This window comes from Mesocricetus auratus, unplaced genomic scaffold (genome assembly GCF_017639785.1).
Source record: "Mesocricetus auratus isolate SY011 unplaced genomic scaffold, BCM_Maur_2.0 Super-Scaffold_15014, whole genome shotgun sequence".
Classification (NCBI taxonomy): domain Eukaryota; kingdom Metazoa; phylum Chordata; class Mammalia; order Rodentia; family Cricetidae; genus Mesocricetus; species Mesocricetus auratus.
This window is the reverse complement of record NW_024429186.1, coordinates 50,761,245-50,783,921: the sequence shown is the minus strand read 5'-3', so window position 1 is coordinate 50,783,921 and position 22,677 is coordinate 50,761,245.

Below are 22,677 nucleotides of genomic sequence, written 5' to 3'. Positions count from 1 at the left end.
ACAAAGGGAGCAGAGGCACTTGGCTGGACTTGGCCAGCTGTGAATACAACAGAAATAGCCTTCTTGGAGTCATCTTCAGTGAGACAGCTCACCTGTATTTCAGATTAAGGGGAATATTATGGGAGGAGAATGCAGCTGGGCATCACCTAATTTGCATGTGGCAGCAGAGTCCTACCATACAGCTGGAGCACAATACATGATTCTCATATGGATGGCATGTGAGGGAACATTTGCAGGGAACTGTGCCAAAGGTCACACTTGGTAAGTCAGCCATCCAAGCCCAGGAAAAGCCTCCAAATAAGGCTAGGTATTGGACCTAGAGACACTATCCAAATAGGGTTGGGAGGCATAATGTGGAGGATTCCCTTTGCATCAGGACTTCCCCCCTACCCTATTTGAATAGTGTCTCAAGGTCTGGAAAATCTGACATTAAAAATAAAACTAACCACCACAGGTGATTCCATTTGGCCTTACAATTGACTTTATATTTGGATAGCCTCTACTCCAGGCTACTGAGCATAATGTTAGTTGGAAGTGTTTCATATGTGTAAAGGCATTTTATTGTGTAAAGGCATAGGTTTTATACTCAATTTTTATTTTTTAATCACGAAAGCATGTGAAATTTATCAGATAACTTAGTTTTGTTCTTCATTGCTATTAGTGTTATTTGCATATGCTTCACCATTCTTGTAGACTAGTATACGGAGTTGAATGCCATATCATTACGTAAAGTTTTCCTTTATTTGCTATCTATTTAATTTAGTGTGAGAACATCTTGTTGAGATTTTTTACATCTCTTAGGGAACTCAGTCTGGAACTTCCATTTCTTGTGATCTTGGCTGTCTTCAGAATCAAGGTTATGGTATTGAGAGTTGGTACATCATCTGTAATGTTTTTGGATAGTATAACAAAGAAGACATTAATCCTATATTCAACATAACTAAGCAGTGAAACCACCATGTTAAAGATTTTCATATAGTGAGGACATTTTTACTAATTCTCCTTTATTATTATTGGGTTACATTCTCTGATCCTTATTAATGTTAGTAGGTTGCATGTGTCTAAGAACTTATAATTTACTCAAGATTATCCAATATAATGGTTCATAGTATTCTATCATCTCTGTTATGGGCTACTAAGCCTTTTTAATTTCTGATATGCTTGAGTTTCCTATCTTTTGCTTCTTTTGTATATTTAAGGGTGTATCAATTATTTTATCTTTCAAAGAACTGAGTTTTAATTTCTTTGAGTTCTACATTATTATACCGGGTTCTTTTGTACTTATAGTTTTGTCTGTTATATCTTTCCTTCCAGTGACTTAAGCCCTAGACTTTCACATGTGGTTTTCATCCAGATAGCTCATTTGAGATCTTTCTTTCTTGCAATTTTTAATTAATTTATTGCTCAAAGTTTTAATTATTTTTGTTAATCTACTACTCTAAGTGTTTATTACTCTAAATTTTCCTCTTAGAATTTTTATAACTTCTGATATATTATATTACACTTTTCATTTGAAGTAGGTTTTCATTCCTCTTTGACGTCTTCGTTGACCAATAGTTTGTTCAAGAACATGTTGCTTAATTTATATATACTTATATATATTCTACTCCTTAATTTCTGACTTCATGTCACTGTGCTAAGGATAACTTTAAATGTCTTTTCACAAAGTTACTCATTCTTCTACTTGAACATGTCAGCTACTAAGTAAACCTTTCCATAAGTCTTTTAGTTCAGGAATTGTATATATGTATTTCTTTCTGTTTCTTTGTCATTTCTTTCTCTTTCTTTTCCAAGTTTCATATAATTTTCTTTCTAAATATTCTAGGAGTTCACTGACAGCTTGAAGAAGATCAGTCTGCATTCCTCTCTATAGCTTCATATACCTCTATTTCTTTAGTGTCTCTATTGTAGCATGATTATTTTCTTTTGGTGATATGTGATTCCCTGATATTACACACTCATGTTCTTGTATTGGTGTTTATTCATTTATAGGTACAGGTACTCATTTTGACTTTTACAGGCAAGCATAAAATTTTACTACTTAATCTAGTGTATGATTCCGGATGACTTAGTTATTAAAAACTCCAGACAACTAGAGTTGGGTTCTCTAGGTTAGTTTTCCTTGTTTATAGAGGCATTGTTTTGCTCTGAATTCATGAGAATTGTGGTTGATTTGCCCATGGAGAACACTGGCCAGACTGTGCAGACTCGTGGAAGTACTAGTTTGGCAAAATAAGCAGCACTGATTGGGGAGTACAGATATATATATATGCTGCCCATACAGAACTATTTGATGTCTGGGTAGGGCTCAGGCTATACTCCAAATTCAGGTGGGCCTGTTCTGGATAGATAGACCCAAAGCATGTATGATTTAGGAATGTACGATATGAGATTTGCCTCAGTATGACCTGGAAGGAAGTTCTGAATCTTTGATAAACTACTACTCTGACTCCTGGGTCAAGCACCCCTAACCAATTCACCCATCATTATTCCACAATGGAATAATATTCCATTGTGTAAATGTACCATACTTTCTTATTCATTTGTTAACAGAGATCTTGGATTTTTTTAGTTTCTGGCTATTATGAGTAGGACAGCAATGAACATGGATGAGCAGGTATCTTTGTAATAGGATTTTGAGTCCGTTTCATATATTCCCAATACCTGTATAGCTGGATCTTAGGTACATCTATTCCCAGTTTCCTGATGAACTGCCACACTTGTTTCCATAGTGACTTTACAAGTTTGCACTCCCAGAGATGGACGGTTTTTCCCCTTATTCCACACCTTAACTAGCGTCACCTGTCACTTGTATTACTAATCTTATTCATTCTGACAGGTATAAGATGAAATCGCATAGTAGTTTTGATATGTATTTCCCCAGTGACTAAAGATGTTGAGCTATTAGTATCCTGTTACAAAGGTTTATTCCTTTACTATTGTGTTAGAGGCTATTCTGTTTTATCAGAATCTTCTAAATCTACTTAAGGACCTTACTTTTTATTCTAATTAGTCTAGCTTAACAAATAGTTAAACTATTGATACTCTATTCTGCTTATTCTGTTTCTAAGTTCAAAATGTATTACATAACAACTATTTAAAACAAATGTTCAAACCAACAGACAACTACAATATTAATTTGGAAGAGTATTTTGTCATATAAGTCTACCCAAATAAGACAAATACATGAAAGAAAATAAATATTTCACACCATACATAGCCAATATAAAAAACAATGACACAGAAATGGAATGGATACATCTCTACTATATCAGAGTCAAATAGTCAAATGGTTTTTTTGTTTTGTTTTGTTTTGTTTGTTTGTTTTGTTTTTCGAGACAGAGTTTCTCTGTATTGTTTTGCAGGCTGTCCTGGAACTCGCTCTGTAGACCAGACTGGCTTCAAACTGACAGATATCTGCCTGCCTCTGCCTCTTGAGTGCTGGGATTAAAGGCATTCGCCACCAATGCCCAGCGAGTCAAATGTTTTTAAGCAAAAATAAATAAATAAAAATAAAAAAGAACACCAGAGGATAACAAAACTCCAACAATATTAACAGTCACAGACTTTTATAGACACCATCTGTTTTGTTTAATCATGGACTTTTTATGGTTTTCAAAGGTAATATTATATGATTAGCAAACTATGAAAACTGCATTGTAATGTTATTGTGAAGAAAAGGACAATCACTACTTACCAAAATCTATCAAATTAATTCTGTGGACAGCTTCATCCAAATTGCAATGCAGAGACACTAAGGCATGTATTGTAATCTCAGGAAGGTTAAAAAGATTTCCTCATCTAAAGGTCTTTAAAAGTGGAGTCATTGTTTATATGACAGGCATATTCACTTGCATTCCAAATGAGGCAAAGGAAGCGAATTGGACCTGGGTTAACTACAAAAGGAGTGAGGTACAAAATTCTGTTCTTTTGATAAGACATTGACTCTTCTAATAGCAAGGTACAGTTTGTGTTTCTGATCCAAGTACATTTGTTTGAAGGCCAAATGCATAACACACTTTAAGGACAGAAGGGCTGAGACTTGGCACATTAAATACCATGTCTCTGCATGATGACAAATTTTATCTTAACCATGAAGGCACAACATCACTATGATATATGCTAACTTTTTTGAGGCAAATCACAACCAGACACATATGCTACAATGTACTAGGTGTCCATTACTAAGAAACATTGCAATCAAAGCATTTCAGATAAGTTCATCCATGTAGCATTAAAACATACATTTCTGCATACTATGATTAAAAGTGTGCATTTCCTCTTTCTAGGGGGATCATTTTGGTGGCATGGATACTATTTTCACATTCTTCATATTTTCCAGTATGAGATTGAGATATTCAGAAGAATGTCTACAATATGAACGTCTAATTTTAGAAAAGGGACAACTTACTTTCAAGTACCTCTGAGAAACAAAACCTCTGTTACAGTGCCAGTGCACACTATTTATCCTTTTCCACCAGAACTATCTCGCCATTGCACCTTAGAATTTGGTACTTCATCCCAGAACTAGTCACTGACATAACCTCCATGGCTAATGTTTCTTTTATTCCCATGAATTTATAACATACAATATTACATTTGGAGAAGCTTTCTTTTGTATCTGGAAACTATTGTATATATTCTGTTAATTGAAGAAATATTCAATTTCATGTTAATCTGTGATGTTTTATATAGCAAAGTTGACTGTTGAAATATGAGATCTTAAAAATCAACAACACAGTGTTTTTTCTTTTAGTTCTCCAGATAGATCTGTTAAACTAACAATTGTTTTTACTTCTTGAACGTTGAATTTCTAAGCAAAAAATAATGTGGCCATTATTAGGAAACATTACAATCAAGGCATTGATGATGATGAGGTGTTCTGTGCATCATTAAGACATAAATTTCTGCATGCTGTAATGTTTGATGTCTTTGTGTATTTGTATTACCATTATAACTCAAATTTTAATTATTATGAGTGAAGGTTTACAAATATTCAAAGATACATATAATCACTTAGTTTGGAATAGAGTTCAGTATTCTTTTTCATTTCTTGGATGAAATGTTTGTCATTGTGTAAGGCTGTCCATTTTATGCAACTAGTGAAAGAGCAGAATAGTAAGTAGAAATTAATTAACTCTAAAAAATAGAAATTGTGCTGTGCAGTGGTGTGGTGCACGCCTTTAATCCCAGCACTCAGGAGACAGAGGCAGATGGATCTCTGTGAGTTTGAGGTTAGCCCGGTATACAGTGCTAGTTCTAGGACAGCCAAGTCTATCAAAGAAACCTTGTCTTGAAAAAAAAAAAAACAACAAAAAGTAGAAATGGCATTTTTTTCATTCCATTAAATAATCATAGAAATGGAAATCTTTGCGGATCTTAAAGGTCTGCTTTGAAATTCCTGGATTTAGAATACATCCATCTATAAAGTCAAGTGACGATACAGTACCCTTTTCAGTACTGTACGTTATGATAAATCTTCAGGGGGATCTTGGCAGATTCTATGGTGGGTGAGGTTGAGCAAGGTGAAGGGACAAACATGACAGGCAGATGGGCTTAACTGAGAATTTTTATTACAAAGGGGAGAGACGGGGGGAAGGAAAGAGAAAAGAGATAAAGTGATATGGAGACAGGGGGGGTGGAGATAGGAAAAGCCCTGCTGCCCCAGGGAAACAATGGGAAAGAGAGCAGCAGGAAAAAGAAGACAGCAGAAAGAGAAGCGTGAAAAGAAAGCATAAGTGGGTGAAGGTCTTTCTTTTAAAAGGGTCCTTTTTACCTGGGCTGACCAGGGTACTGCCTGAGTGCATTCTGCCAGGTGACAGGGCCGGGCCAGCAAAATCTTTGATTCCTTACACTGTAGACTGACTCATATTACACCTGCTTACTCATTATCACATGGCTGAGGACACATCCACTTTGCCATACATTGTGTGGAAGTTCAAATATGCTTCATGGGGATAATGCTAAGAAAACAGTCCCAGCTTATGTTCCCTGTGACAAACACGAATACTAACTAAACAAGGAGAAAAAACAGATGAGCAACATTACTGAATTTAAAAATTACTATCAGTAGAATAATTCTAGGTAGACTCCAGATTGTAAGATATATTACATAGCCACAGTATTAAAAACAACTCCCTACTAACACAAAAACAGATATGTGGACAAATGGAACAAAATCAAATACCCAAACATAAGTACATGTAATTTCAGCCACTGACAAAGACACAAAAATCATATGATGGAGAAAAAAAACATTTTTAACAAATGGTGCTGGGAAAACTGAGTAGCCACATACAGAAGAATGAAATTAGACCCATGTCAATCACTTTGCATGAAAAGTAACTCTAAATGGATCAAAGAAAACATAGAAAGTATACTATGTGATAGAGGTGCAGGAAAATACTTTCCTTTTTTCTCTCTACTTCTTTTTTTGGGGGGGTAGGGAGTTTCAAGACATGGTTTCTCTATGGCTTTGGAGGCTGTTCTGGAATTCACTCTGTAGACCAGGCTGGCCTGGAACTAACACAGATTCACCTACTTCTGCCTCCCGAGTGCTGAAATTAAAGGCATGTACCACCACCACCTGGCAAACATTTTGTGAATAGAACTCTATTTGCTCAAAAATTAAGGCCAACAACTGATAAGTACGACTAAAACTACAAAGATCCTGCACAGCCGAAGAAACATAAGTTGACTGAAGAGGAAGCCCACAGAGTGGGAGAGAATCTTTGAAAGTTATACATATGACAGAGAATTAATATCCAGAATACATAAAGAATGCAAAAACAAAAATCAATTCAACAAACAGTTAATTTAAACTAACTAACTAACTAACTAATGAGACTGGGCCCTGAATCTCAAAAAATGTTTATTTTCCCTATTAATTACAGATACTCAAATTGAAAGAACCTTGACATTTAATTTTACCCAAGTTCAAAGGGCAAGGAGCAACAAAACAGCCAACTACAAACTGGTTCAGCCACTCTGGGAGTCAGTGTGGAGACTTCTCAAAGCTAGAAATAAATCTGTTCTATGACCCAGCTGCACCACTACTAGGCATAAAATCAAAGAATTCCAAATCCTATTTCCCATAGATACTTTTCTATGTTCATTACTGCCCTATGCACAATAGCTAGGGAATGGGAGAAAAACAAAGCAAAACAAAACAAATGTTCTTCAAATGACAAATGGATAAATGAAAATGTTGCATATACACATTGGAATATTGTTTGGCTCTAAAGAAAAATGAAACCAGGAATCTCACAGGTGAATGGGTGGAGGTAGAAAAGATCATGTTGAGTGATGTTACCCTGACACCAAAAGACAAACATTGCATGTCCTCTTTCCTAGGGGGCTCCTAGTTCCAATCATTCAGATGTTATTACATATCCCAAAGCAACTGCAGAAACCAGAAAGTATAAAGGGACCGTGGGGAATGGGAGATTGGGGAAGCAGGGTACAAGTGATATGATGGGGAAATGGGAGAAACAGGATGGTTTTTACTAAAGAGGGGAGGGAGATAAATACAGAAGAAAGAGGTAGGAGACTAAAAATAACAATAAGGATGTCTGAAGAAGTCTTGAGAAATCATATTATTAACTAAGTTAACTAAGTACCTAACAATACCTGTAAGAAATTTAATTCTGTGCAAAAGTATACATACATGGTTTAAATGAAATTTTCTCATCCTGGATGACAATGCTCCTTCCAAGAGCTGAAGATGATCTAGCAAAAATCCCAGCACCTTTTGAGGTATACATAGCATTTGTCTGTGGCTAGTTATATTTCTTAAGTATAAAAGGCGTTTTCAAAGGTAATCACATCATGTGGGATTTAATCCAGAACATGCACATTGTACAACACTCTTCAACTGTTTCAAAGACAAACTTATTTGATTCAAAGGCCTACATACATTTTCTCCCCATTTGGGGGGCAAAACTATAGAATATTAACATAGCAGCAATTACTATAAAGATCAGTCTTACCATTTATCAAGTAAAAAGACTAAGCAAATGAGAGACAGTTTGAAATTGTCCATAGTTTCATCTTGGTAGCACTAAGCATACTTGTCAAAGCCAAGGCTATCAGAATAGCATTTTGGCTTTTATTCTAGATTTGAAAGAATAAATCATTTTAAAATGGTCACCTCTGCCTTATTAGAGGTCTTTCACATTTGTGATTATTCTCTCAAGAGGAGCTAGTCCCAGTCTTAACAGGACATAATTTTATGATCACAGCATAACTATCTCACAATTTTTAAAATAAAGAAGTTTTACAGCACAAAATTACACTCTTTTTATTCTTTTATTCTCAAATGGGCTTTTCTTGAATTTTTAAAATTCAAGAAATAATAAAATAAATCTGTATTTATCCCCTCACCCTCTAAAGATCTATCTTTGAAATCATTCTTTAGTCTTAACTTCTTTAAAAACAGAAGTCACCAGAAAATTTTCTTCATTTTCCTGTTAAAAGTTATTTTCAAAGTATTCATTTTGAAAGAAAAAATATCTCTTAGAAATTCTGACTGTTAGCAATTCTGCCTTTCCCAAGAGTAATTCTGCACAAAGCCTTAGTCTAACATAGAAAGATGAGAAATTCAAAAGAAGCTTACCATTGCATCCTTGTTCTCTCATATCTTTGTAACCCTAAAAATACAGAACTGTGGTCATGATCAATGTTTTACCTAATGTATCCTTTCTCAAATCTTAACCTGAAAGGAACCAAGCCAATTCCTACTGCTGTGGTGACTTCTATCCTGCTTAAATGCAAGCACTTATAGGAGAGGAATGACAAAGCTTTGGCTGTGTTTTTCTAGAAAGCTCCAGGAGCCTAAGGAGTCAGGAGAAGACAGATTTTCCTAGCCATGTCTGCTACAGAATACAGAAAGTGTTCATGCATTCTATGAGGGTAAATTGGGACCAGCATTATCATGATGTTACCTGCTACACAAACCAGGTTCACAGTCAACACTTATTTAAAATCACAGCTCTTAGTTCTGGATGTCCAGAACTCTCTTACTTCAGAGGACTTGAGACTTACAATCTGTGGTTAATTCTTCCCCAACGCCTATGTACTATTTTTTCTTTTTCCTCCTTTTATTGGAAATGGATTTTTTTTATCTCACATAATATATGCTGAGTATAGTTTCCCCTACTTCTACCCCTCCTAGTTTCTTCCCACACTATCTCCTTTATGTTCTTCCTTAGAAAACAAAGAGGCATCTAAGAGATAATAATAAATAAAATGTAATAAAAGATAAAGCAGAACTAATACATTGTAATAGGCAAAAAAACTATCAGAAGGAAAACAGCCCAAGAGAAGTCATATGAAACAGATACGGACACAGAGGCCCACTCATTTCCATACTCAGAAATTGCATAAAAACACTAAACTGGAAGCCATAATACATACCTAAAGGAACTATAGGATAAATAGAAAAATATAAACAAAATAATATAAAAATAAAAGATAGATTTCAAAACAAAAAACCTTGAAGTGACACTATGAGACAAAGGTCCTCCAAAGATGATGTTGGGTATGTTTTCTGCATGCATCCTACTCTTTTTTAGCCTTTCATTAATTAAATTTATTTACTTATTATACATCCCAACTGCAGTTTCCCCTCCCTCCTCACCTCCATCCTGTCCCCCTACCTTCCCCCAACCCACTCCTCTGTTTCTGCTCAGAAAGGGGCAGCCTCTCATGGTTGCAAACAAAGCATGGCATATCAAGTTGAGGTAGGACTAAGCTCCTCTCCTTGTGTTAAGACTGGACAAGGAAAACTAGAATGAGGGATAGGCTCCTGGAAGCCAGCCAGAGCATTAGGGACAGGTCCCACTACCTCTACTTGAGTTCCACAAGTAGATCAAGCAACATAATTCACTTTCTGGCTGAGGTTGGTCTCATGCAGGCTCCCTAGCTGCCAGTCCAGAGTTGGTGAGCTCCTATGAGGCCAGATTAATTGTTTCTGTTGGCTTTGTGATGACCTTGACCCACCCTGGATTTTATACTCATTCCTTCCTTTCTTCAACAGGATTCACAGAGCTCAGCCCAATGCTTGGCTGTGCATCTCTGTATTTGTTTCCATTAGTCCCTGGATGAAGGCTCTCTGATGAAAATTGGGGTAGTTACCAATCTGACTATAGGAGATGACCAGTTCAGACTACCTATCCACTATTGTTATGAGTCTTAGTTAGAGTCATCCTTGTATATTTGTGGGGTTTTATTCTTGCACCAGATTTTTATCTGAACCAAATATGCCCCCATTAAGATTTCTGTTTCATTACTTTCCTCCTCCATCCACCACCCCCAAGCTAATCCCTCATGTTCCCATCCCTGCTGGCCCCAAGTCTACCCAGATCTCTTCCATTTCCAATTTCCAAAGAAATCCACGTGTTCCACTCCCCCCCTTTGGGATTTCTTTGTTACCTAGCTTCTCTGGTGCTACATATTGTAGCATGGTTGTCCTGTATTTACAACTAATATCCACTTATAAGTGAGAATATGCCATGTCTGTCTTTCTGAGTCTGGTGACCTCACTCAGAATAATTTTTTCTAGTGTCATCCATTTGCCTTCAAATTCCCTGATGTCACTGTTTCTTTTTTTTTTTTTTTTTGGTTTTACAAGACAGGGTTTCTCTGTATTGTTTTCGAGGCTGTCGGTCCAGCCCAGCCTCGAACTCACAGAGATCCACCTGCCTCTGCCTCCCGAGTGCTGGGATTAAAGGCGTGCGCCACCACTGCCCGGTGATGTCATTGTTTCTAACAGCTGAGTTAAACAACTTTTAACAACCCCATCATGTAAATGTACCACATTTTCTTTATCCTTTCTTCAGTTGAGGGACATCTAGGTTGTTTCCACATTCTGGCTATTATTAATAATGCTGCTGTGAACATAGTTTAACAAGTGTCCTTGTGGTAGGATGGAGCATCCTTTGGGTATATGCCCAAGAATGGAATCACTAAGTCTTATCTTAATTTAGACTGGTTGTTATTCAAAGACATTTTTTTCTGGCCTAACAAATGTCCTGACATAAAGAATGACCCATGAACTGATCAGAAAAGAATGCATATTCTGTAGCCATTAGCATGTATGTGTTAGGCCAATTTTTTGTGTGTTACAGTTTAATCCCTCTGTTTCTTTGACTTTTTTTTCCTTTCCAGTACTCTGGTCACTGGAAAAATATTCAGGAACTAACTATTCATGTCTGGGAAACTTTCTCTTCAAATATAATAGTTTCCTTTATAAATTTTACATTATGATACTAGGTGCCCTTAGATTTATGATAATTATTTCATCCTTTATGATTCTTTAATTGTTACACAGTGATCTTATTTGTCACTTTTCATGGTTTCCTTAAAGCAAGTATATGAACACAAGTGGGCTTTTTATTTAATCCCCCTAATTTCAGTCTGTGAACATCTATGCTGGTGAAATGTTCCTTACAGACAGCCCTTACATTTTGTCTGTACATTGCTGTAAGTGCCATGTGATAAGGCTTGTTCACTATCCTTTAGTACTACAGGGATGTAATGGCCATATTTGCATGGTAGCGGTATACATATGCCTTCAAAGTCATAGCAGGGCCGTAGGTTCTGCCCTTTCCTCACTTTCAACCCTGACTTGCCTTAAGTAATAGCCTTCCTAACTATGTGCTCCTTACTATGGTATGCTGTCTTGTCCTGAGCCCTCACTCAACAGGACAGACAGCACATGGTTCTTTTAAATATTCTTTGTCCCTTTTATTCTCTTGTTTATCTGTGTTCTTCTATGTTTCTCTTTGGTGAGAAAGTTGGGTTCTTTTGACTTCCTTCTTTAACTCAATGATCTTTATATTTACTACCTGTGTGATGTGAGTTTTCCCCAGCAAACAAGACTTTGATTGACATAAGTTTGTTAGGGACTGTTAAAGAATTCCTGCTTGCCCATTCCTGATACACAAGACCCTTGTGGCTAGAGTTATTCTCCTCTGGGAAGATAGAATGGTATATTTCATATAGCTGTCCCTTATTCAAAAGGCCATCATTGGTCTCTGTGCTTGATGGTGTCTCTTTCATGTAATTGGGTATTCTACTTCAAAGTCATACAGTGTATTTCAATATCTATTGGCTTTTCTTTGTTTTATTTTCAGAAGAAAGCTCACCAGCCAGTTCCAGAGAATTATCTAAGTGTCTGGAATTGTTAAAGCTGGGATGATTTGTGGAAGATCATATATACAGACATGATCTCAGTGTTTTAGGTGGTTCCCATCACTCAGTATTCATAGTGATACAAATCCCAGATGTGTTTTCAACTAATATATATATACATATATATATAAGTTGAAACTAATATATATACATATATTTACAAGTTGAAACTAATATATATACATATATTTACAAGTTGAAACATATATATATATATATATACAAGAACATGAAAAGGAAGTTAAAGTTTGATGAAATTGTACAAATTACTGTAAAAGTTACAAAATACAGTACTTTCTTTTCTTGGTAAAACATGACCCGTTTTTCTTTTGTGAAAACAGCCAGCATCTATTTCTTTCTTTTCATAAGGACTGCAATTTCTTCTAATAATTTCATTCCACATAAGAATGAAAGGTAATGAGATATTATCATAGTATGTCCCTGTTGGGTTATTCAGAATTAAATGAATGTAAATTTTTTCTTAGTTTGAGTGAACTTATAAGAAAGCATTCTTCCTTTTTAACAGATGAGAACAGAATATTCCCCATAGGGATACCAATCTCACCTGGAAATGTGCCATTCTTCAATCATTAATAACAATAAAATACTTCTTCAGTATTTCTCTCTGTGGGAAAAATCAGCTTAACTCTTTAGGATGCTTCAGAGTCATTGACACATTTCAGGATGCTTTCTGTTAATATTTTATATCTTAATCTAGAGTTATATTTGACCAGATTCTCAAGAGTAGTGTATGGACCAAATGAAATTCTCTGTAATGTAGCTGAAGTGCAAAATCCTTTTATTTAAAGACAGCTCATACTATTTTTATATGTAATAAAAATTGTTTAAATTTCACAATGAAACTGTAGTTATTGATGGTAGATGGTCCATAATGTTTACTTTTGTAGAAATATTCACACTTTAGAGGTCCTTTTTGTAATGGATTTTGGGGTATTCTATGAGTATATGTAGATCTCTTCATCTATTATCTAACATCTATATTGATCCATAATGAGAGCAAATTGGCCCATGTCCTTGCACATACTGAAGATACAAGACAGAACATACTACAAAGGTTAATCTGCAAGCATATAGAATAACCATCCTGTATCAAAGTGACCTCCAGAGTCCAACCAGGACGAGAAAGCAAGACAAACTCTATGTGGAAGAGGAAACACTAAACTAAAAATATGAAAAACAACACACTAAATACTTACTCAGACCTGTTGTTATTTATTCTGGAAGTAGAAAATAACATTCAAACAATGTCTGGTTAAAATAAAGTCAAATATTTTAATGTATGAGAAGTATCTCCTGAAAACTGACCATTAATTAAAAAATTATGGTATAATAAAGCAGCCTGATTTGGAGATCATTGAATAATAAGAACTAATAGATCCTAAATATTTATCTCAAATATTCAAAATGCAAAAAGGAAAGAAATGGATAAAGCTAGAAGATGTGAAGTCGTTTGTATGATTTGAATTTGAGAAATCAAAATTGTCTCATTGAGAACCTGGAGCCCATAATAGTTCTAAGCATCCTAAGATGCTTCCCAGGAAATCCACTCCTGACTTCCCCACAAATAATAGTAGGATTAACAGGATACCTGGGCCATCAGAAACAATACAGAGAGTCAGAGCTATGAGTTGTCTATGATTCATCTTTGTGGTAGCAATGTGCTCTGCCAATATTTGTGCCAAATCTGAGATACCAGGCAACGACGGAGCCTACCCACAACACCAGTCTAGGCTGGCCTAGTCCTACAGTGGGAAGGAATTCCACCTTGATGTATGTGGCTTTCGCTAACTCAAATCTCAGTGCCCATGGCAACACCCAACCCTGAGAACAACAAAAACAGACAAAACAAAACAGCAAAACCCCCAAACACCTAAGGGCCAATCCCCAAGCCCAGAAGTAGATGGCCAAGACAAAATGAACTCAATGGTATTTTTGGAAATGTTTTGTTTCATTTTGTTTTGTTTGGACATTTTTATCTGAATGGTCACTTGCTTGTTTATTATGGCTTCTGATTGTGAGTTTTTATGGTGTTTTTGTTTGAATATTGTGTGTGTGTGTGTTTCTCATGCTTTCCCTTTTTATTCCTTTAAATTATGTTTTTTATTTGTCTATATTTTATAAAGAGAAAAGATCAGAATACATTATATGAAAAGAATTCAATAAAAGAATCACAAAAAGAAGATTGATTGGAAAGGTCAAAGAGAAAAATAATTGAGAAAAAGAAGCTGACCATAGAGTTCACATGTACCATTTCCCAAATGTTTCCTAATGTTCCAAAAAATGTTTCCTAATCTTTGTTACTGTGAGGGTAGCCAATTATTATGACCCATGTCCACACCAGTGGCACAAGCATATCTATACTCTAAGATTTTAATGATTTCTTTTCTAAAAGAGATACCAAATAATTTTTTTAAACCACATACCATCACCTAAGGGCTTTTGTTGGAGAGACAAAAATTGAAATGACTATTTGGGTAAAGACCATTGTGGTAGTTTGAATGTAATTATTTCCATAAATTCATGGAAAATGGCTTTATTAGAAGGTGTGGCATGTTGGAGAAGATAACGCCTGGTTTGAGGAAGTGTGTCACTGTGAGGGTGGGCTTTGAGGTTTCCTATGCTCATGATACCACGTAATGTCACAGTCTACTTCCTGTTGCGTTCTGATCAAGATGTAGCCAGTACTTTATCTGCCTGAAAGACACCATGCTCACTGCCATGATAATAATGGTCTGAACTTCGAAAACTTTAAGAGAGACATCTCAATAATTTTTTTCTTTATAAGAGTTGCTGTGGTTGTGGTGTCTGTTCACAGCAATAAAAACCCTGATTAAGACATTATATTGGCCCACTCTTTATTGAACTCTTGGTGTGATAAGGCTTGCTGGTAGTTGTTTAATGTTTACACATTTCATTTCATTGCTGACACTTTACAGAAAACTAGTAAAGCCTAGTGTGATTCAGTTACTCATCTGATGACACACAGCTAGTAAATAAAAAGTCTGAACGTGACCCTGAGCTATTAGATACCAAATATATTCTTTGTTTTAGGGAGGGTTTAAGATAATATTACAAACTTGACTTCCTCATGTTGTGAGAGTGTTTTATTAGTATCTTTAAGTGTCTAGACTGGCTTTTAGTATCTATACTCTGAATTTTCCTCCACCATTCCCCTTTCCATTTTCCTATGAGAGAACATCTTACCTGTTCTGATAATCTCATCCAATTCTCCAAAACAGTTTCCATAATGATACTGTTTTTCTAAAAGGCAATTCTGAGCAACATGAATAATCATTAAAGCATGAGAATGTATTTAAACCCTAGTTCACTTTCATTAGTCATGTGATTTTGGATGGCTCCACTTCAGGATAGTGCTATTTCTTAGGATGTGACACAAAACCCTTTATGTACCAATTCTGTCTTCTACTATACCCTCATTCTTGCCACCTGACTACTTAAAATAATCCTACTGTTTTGAGGGACTACCTTTAACCCTCGTGCAACTTAACTGACATGTTTATGTCAAATTTTGAAATCATACTTAAATATTTATTATCAGAAGAATAAGAAGAATGTAAGATGTATGCATATATATATACATATACATATACATATACATATACATATACATATACATATATATATATATATATATATATATATATATATATATGCCTTTCCCAGTGGTTGGCAACCTCCTCAAATTATTTTAGTTGCTCTCTCTGGGCATACTTTTCACCCATAAATCTGTTAAAACTCAAAGATAATTTGTCCTATGAAGATCTTTCAAAAAGTCTAATTTTTCTTTGTGATTTAGCTAGTCAATCAAAAATGCCGTGCATATTTCCTCTACATTTCTCATTCTGTACTGTAGTTTCTGACTCATCTGAGTCTCACCCATAACATAATGGTCATTACACTATTTCTTTTCAAGCTTTGTATCATTAGCTCTAGATTAAGTATCTACCATATGGTATCCTTCCCACAGTGTTTATTTCACCAGTATGTGTCAAAGGGATTCAGCATATGGGACACAAATAATGTCCAAGATCAATATAAACTTAGAAATCAAATGACTCCAGTGGGAGAGTTGGTTGATACACTGGAAAGCAAAATGTATTTTATGCTCCCTACAATAATTTTCCAGCAGAAGATAAAGAGATATAACTTTGCTACTTGTATTTTTCTGCTAGATATATTTTTAGAGAATTTTGTTTCAGATAAACGTAATCAGTATGCAAAGGTTGATTGGTAATGAGCAAAAAGATACAAGGAAACTGAACGTAGTAGAAATGCATGTTCATTGCATTGCAAATGGCTGAATGCAGTTGTGTGTGTGTGTGGTTGATATTTCAGAAGCATGCTAAGTCTTTTTTTTCAATTTTTATTATTTTTTTTTAGAAAAGAGCTTGCTTCACATGTCAATCCCATCTCCCTCTCCCTTCCCTCCTCCTGCACTCCCCTGCAATCCTCACCAGCTTCCCACCCTATCCTCCCTCCCTTCTACATAGGGAATCTCCAGAGTCTGTCATTTCATTCAGGGCAGGGTGCAGGCACTACCGCAAGAGACTCTTTGTGTTATGGACACATGAAGTCCATTTGTATGCCAAGGATAAATATTGATCTTTTATAAATGAAAGTAGAAATAAAGTTAGATAATCCAAAAATTAACTTTTACTAAGTGAAAATTCATGGTTTATCCTTATATCATGGCACACTGAAAGTGATGTATATGTATTCTACTGTCCTTAGGGCCTATGACTATCTATGTGAGGGAATATTATATAAATTTTATTTAACTGCAACATAGTCCCACAGAGTAAACTTATCTATCTGGCTGGCACCTAACTGAAGAAATAATATTACCAGCCCAAGAAGCTCTGTGTTCTCTCATATTTGCTCTTAGTCTCCTCTCAAACCTCCACTTTTATCTGTACCAATGATATAGTCTATCATAAGTTCTAATGGCATAAATGGCATTGGTCCATATTTTCACAGTAAATTGTACTGTTTAGTACACACTAATGCCATTAATTCTACTTCATCAATCTTTACTATTGTGTAACATTTTATTGAATGAATTTATCAAATATTTTATCTATCCTATTATGATCATAATTTTAATTGTTTTACATTTGGAATTATTACAAATATTGATGCTTTGCACATTTTAGTCCATGTCTTGGTGAACTGATAAGTATACACTAGGATATGCAAATCTAAAAGCAGACTTTTCTTAGAGTTTGCATGTATTCTTCTTTAAATGATATCCATCAAAAATTACCAAATGATGATATTAATTCATGACCCATTTAAATGAGAAGTTACTCATTTGTTTCCTTCTGTGATGTATGATTCATAGGGAAAATTTAAATTTAGACAAAACTTACCAAAAGGAAAGAACAGAGTTTCGAAATAGAGCATATGACAAGGGCAATATGTTACTTTCTATACTCTTACGTGAATATGTTACTTATTGGGTTGATGATTCATGTTGTTAGTTATACATTCAGTTCTCATTCTTTCTTAATGGTTTTCCTTTTTAATATCTCTATTTAAATAGGTATTCAAGAGATAGGTAAAATAGTAGTGGGAGGCATGATGGTTCATTTCTCATCTTCTTTCATTGAGTGATTCTTATTTTAGATGCATTATAAAGAGGGCAGAAAGTGTAGCTCAATACAAATAGTTAACAAAAATCTAGGATATCCTTACCTTATAATGGTTGCCAAGGATACAGAGAGTCTACATTTGAACTTCCAGTGGCCTGTTAGGTCATCTGTTGTTTTTAAGAGAGGATTGGAACTAAGCCAGGAATAATGTACCTGAAATGTGGTTTCCCAGAAAAGTCTGGTGAGTTCTCAGTACAGCCTGGCTCTCTTAATAAGGATTTCACACATGCCTATTGCCATGTTTGTCCTACAGAAGTACTGAAAACCTCTTACATTTTCAGCTCAGTCACTCACAAATACTAAAACCTTGCCTTTCATTTGTGACCTGTAGAGAGGGCAAACCAAATGTTCACGTTTGGACTTCGTCTTCCCGTAGCTTCCAAGCAGAATGCAAGTTATAGCCTAAGAAAGCCACACCAAACTCTCAGTGCTGCCATGTGCCCTGTGCTTTACTGAGAATTGGTTTCCTATGCCTGTCACACTCTATGTGCATAAAAGCCAAAACTATGACTGCATCTAAAGTTAATTCCTTCTATTAAATCCGCCCCCACCCAGGACAAAGCAAGAAAGCATGCAACTCCACATCTCCATTTGCTGCAAGATATGTCACCATTTTGCCTTATTTATTTTATTTGTTTGAACTTAAAAAATCATTTATTTCTGTAAGCTCTTTAGTGAGAATATATTTGACCTTTTGATAATGTGGTAGAACCAATTTTCATATGCTTCAGTGTAATTACTTTCTGTGGAAAGAAAGTAAAACAGAGTCACATTTTCTATGCACAGTAGTATAAAGAAAGAAAACGGAACTTTTCTATTTTCCCTAGTTGTTTTATTATGAATATAAACCCCTGCTTAGCTGGTCCGTTACAATGTTGTGTGGGTATAAAAATATGCTTTTAACTTACAGATGAACTAATCTTGGCTTCTTTGGTTTTGAGCTCTTGTTGAGGTTAGTCTTTTATTAAAGCCATTTTTCTTTTTCTTTTAGATTTTTATCTTTTAATGTGTGTGTGTGTGAGTGTGTGTGTGTGTGTGTGTGTGTGTGTTTGTGAATGTTGCATGGACATTGGGCACCAGTGCAGGTGCTCACAAAGGGTACAGAAATAGGATTCCTCTGATGTTGTACTTATTGGAAGTTGTTTACAGCTCCAGATGGATGTGTATTGAAATTGAGTCATCTACAATAGCATTGTATATTCCAACTGCTGTTATACACCATTATTATTATTATTATTATTATTATTATTATTATTATTATTTTGGAGACAGGATTTCTCTGTGTAGTCTTTGCTGTCCTGGAACTTTCTCTGTAGACCAGATTGACTCTGCCTCTCAAGTGAGTGCTGGGATTAAGGCATACACTACTACTGTCCAGTCTACCGACCCTTATTTTTGTGTGAGTATGCGACTTTAAATTTCCTCTTTCACTCACTGCTATTCCCATGTGGGTGTATTGAGGTAGTAGAATTATTTAATCACACAGCTACAGGAGAGTCCTTCTTGTGTATCCTGACTCCCATTCATTTACGGTCTTGATGCTGAATTTGTCCTTTGCCTTTGGAAGTTGTGCCTCTGTCCTAGATGCAGGTCTTTCTTCTTGTAGGTATCTGTACAACAATTGGCATTTTTGTATACTTTTTATTGGCACATATGAAAATTTCTGTCACTTCATGCTATGATGGATACCATGGTAAGAGGACAGCAAAGGGTCTCTTGGAAGCTTATCAGCGTGCCCAGGTCTCTTCCAGGCCATCAAATCTCCTCCTATTTTTATCTGTACATTTCCACAGGTTCCCCTCTCCTTATTACAACAAATAACAAGTTACACACAGGTATTTTCACCAAAGCTACTGGGTGGAATTGCAAGTGGATGGTTTCTCTTTTTACTTCCTCAATACCTATTAGATCTCCAATGAAGTCATGCTTTTTTTTCTAAATACTCTCTGTCCTGGAGTTTTGGGCTATGATGAGTTGGGCCAGTAGATGGAAATTCACTAATAAGATCCTCATGTTCTCTACTTCAGGCCAGTTCCAAGCTTATGGGTATCAACTTGTCATTTTTTTCTTCAGTGATAAGTTGCTGAAGTGAGAGACAGAATTAATAGATTTAGGCACGCATAGATTTTATAACATACCTAAGACATTGAGCTTTCAGTTTGTGTGAACTTTGAATTTCTGATTTACTGAAGTAATACTGGAAAGTCTCAGAGATGACATGAAAATCAACATCCCCAAGACTCCTGCAATAACCAACTCATCTTTAAAAATCTTAGTGAAATCTGTAGCCATCTTAATATACAAGTTTTTCAGTATAAATAATGTTTAGTACTTTATATTCTGTAATATTTTTCCATTACACTCTGGATAAGTTGCTTAATCCCAAGATGATCTAGTGAAAATTTGTTGTCATCTCTCAATATCAACCAGCACAGTTGACATCACTTTAACTTCATATGTTACAATATACTTACCCTGCTGATAAGAGTCATTTGTCATGGACTGCACACTGTCATAAGTGCTTTTGGCTTAGTCAAACATTTATTCCTTACAAAATTCCACTAGTTACTAGTTCTCTCTCTCTCTCTCTCTCTCTCTCTCTCTCTCTCTCTCTCTCTCTCTCTCACACACACACACACACACACAGAGACAGAGACAGAGACACAGAGAGACAGAGAGAGAACATGAGGTTTCAGGTCAAGGAAGGTGCCCTTGAGTCTAAGCTCTCTCACCGTGCTGTCTCTTATGGGAAGGGAAGTTTGTAAATGCTGTCTCTGGAGATGTACCTTGGTTCTCACCCTTGTTTCATTTTCTTTGTCAGCTGAGCCTAATTTGAAATTTAACCATATCAACACAAGCATAGAAACTTAAATATAAACAAGGAATACTTTTTACTCTACATAACAAGAATTAAAAAGCAAATCAACAATGTGATAATTTTAATATATAAGTAAAATACAAAAAGGAAAGCTTCACATATTGCCAGTACATCCAGTTTCTGAGAATTCACTCACTCCAATACAGGTGTGATATAACTTAGGACAATTTCAACATAAGGGAAAAAAATGTCATTGGCTCAGTGACCTTCAGCACTTTACAGCCGCCCATTCCTCAGGCAGGCCAAGTTCCTAACTGATCTCTCCTTTGCTTCTCAGGAGAAGGTGTGCATTATTTCTTCTGTTCAGCATATTCATTAATCATATTTCCAAAACTGAGTTCCCAGGACAATTAATGGCCAAGAAGGCTCCTCTCTGCTCTGCTCCTTTGTCCATTCTAATTGTAGTTAAAGGTGGCATTGCTTTTTTTTTTATTTGAAACTTCAGAGGAAAGAAACTAATGGAGCAATCAGATAAAAGGATACAAGCAGGTACAAATGAAAGTGTTGTGTGATTAATTCATGACAATGTGAACTTATTTGTGTTCTTTTTCAAGGCAGGATTTGCACTAAGTATCTTTTATCTTGCACAAAGCAGACATTAAGTGCATGAGAAGAAAACCCACAGACAAAATGTGGTAATTGAACTGGCCAAGCTATGTTATCTTCATCCCAAGGCCAGCTAATAGGATCCTAATATAAAAGGAACAAACTGTGTCAAGACAAAAGAGATGTAACTCCTCCAGCTAATACATGAAGAAAGGTGCCAAATTTCATTCAATTACATAATCGTCTTAAAACTTTTAATTAGAGACAGAATCACAGTTGGTTGTATGCAGGGAGATTTCTAGCACATCCAATAAAAAAGGATGGACGTGCTGAAAAATCCTCATGAAACCTTTATGTTTCCTTTTCTGAGTTTTTTTCAATTTTTCAGGGTAGATACTGTCTTAAAGATGAAAAGTTGGTGTCTCCAGTATTTGTTTGCTCCTCGTAGAAAATTTACCAGGTTAACTTTAGTGGGAGTGACTAGTTAATTTGGCCATGATTATGTTAGTGATTTCAATTCAGTCAAAATAATCAAGGCATTGTTGAGATAATATTCAGAAAATGTGTGAGTTTTGATTATCTCAAGTGGATTGTCACATGACTCACTGCAGTCCTCAATTTTCCTCCTGTTGCTGATAAAAGTTTGTCTGTGTTTAGTACCATTTAGTTTCTCTAAATAGAAACTGCCAACCACAGAAATACGGTCTAGTAAGTCTGTCCACATAGTGGGGTTGTATCTTTTGAAACACCTAGCAGCCTCGAGTGAGGAAAGAAAGATGCAAGATGCATACAGAGCTAATTCCAAGTAGCAATGACTTCCTTTTGTAATTCACACATATAGATATCAAAATTCGACATAATTTTGGAAATCTTTACTTGGAATTGGTCAAAATATGTAATCCATTTCTTTTGATGTGTCTCCATTTTCTTCTGCTCTGATACCATGCTTTTAATATCAGTTTTTTACATTGAGCATTCCTGAATCCTTTCATTGTCCTTCAGTGTCATTGTTTCCAGCTTAATCAATCATCATGTTTAGCTGGCAAATATATGATTTGCTCAGTTAAAGAATGATAGGCAATCATTTTGCCATTAATAATTCCCTGAATGAATGTTGTTTTGATATCCTGGCTCTAAAGCCATTTTGAGACTGCCATGGTAAGCCTTGAAGTTCTTGTAAAACTTTAAAAATTAGACTAATGTCTTTTTGAGTAACCATGACTAAGGACACATTTCTGGTTATATTTACTTGTGATATGTTAGGTACTCCACTGTTGTTCCACTATTGTCAGAATCCTAGTGACAATGTCACCTTCAATTTAAGCTCATGGTAGTCATATAACATATGACTTCTAGTCTAGGAAGGCC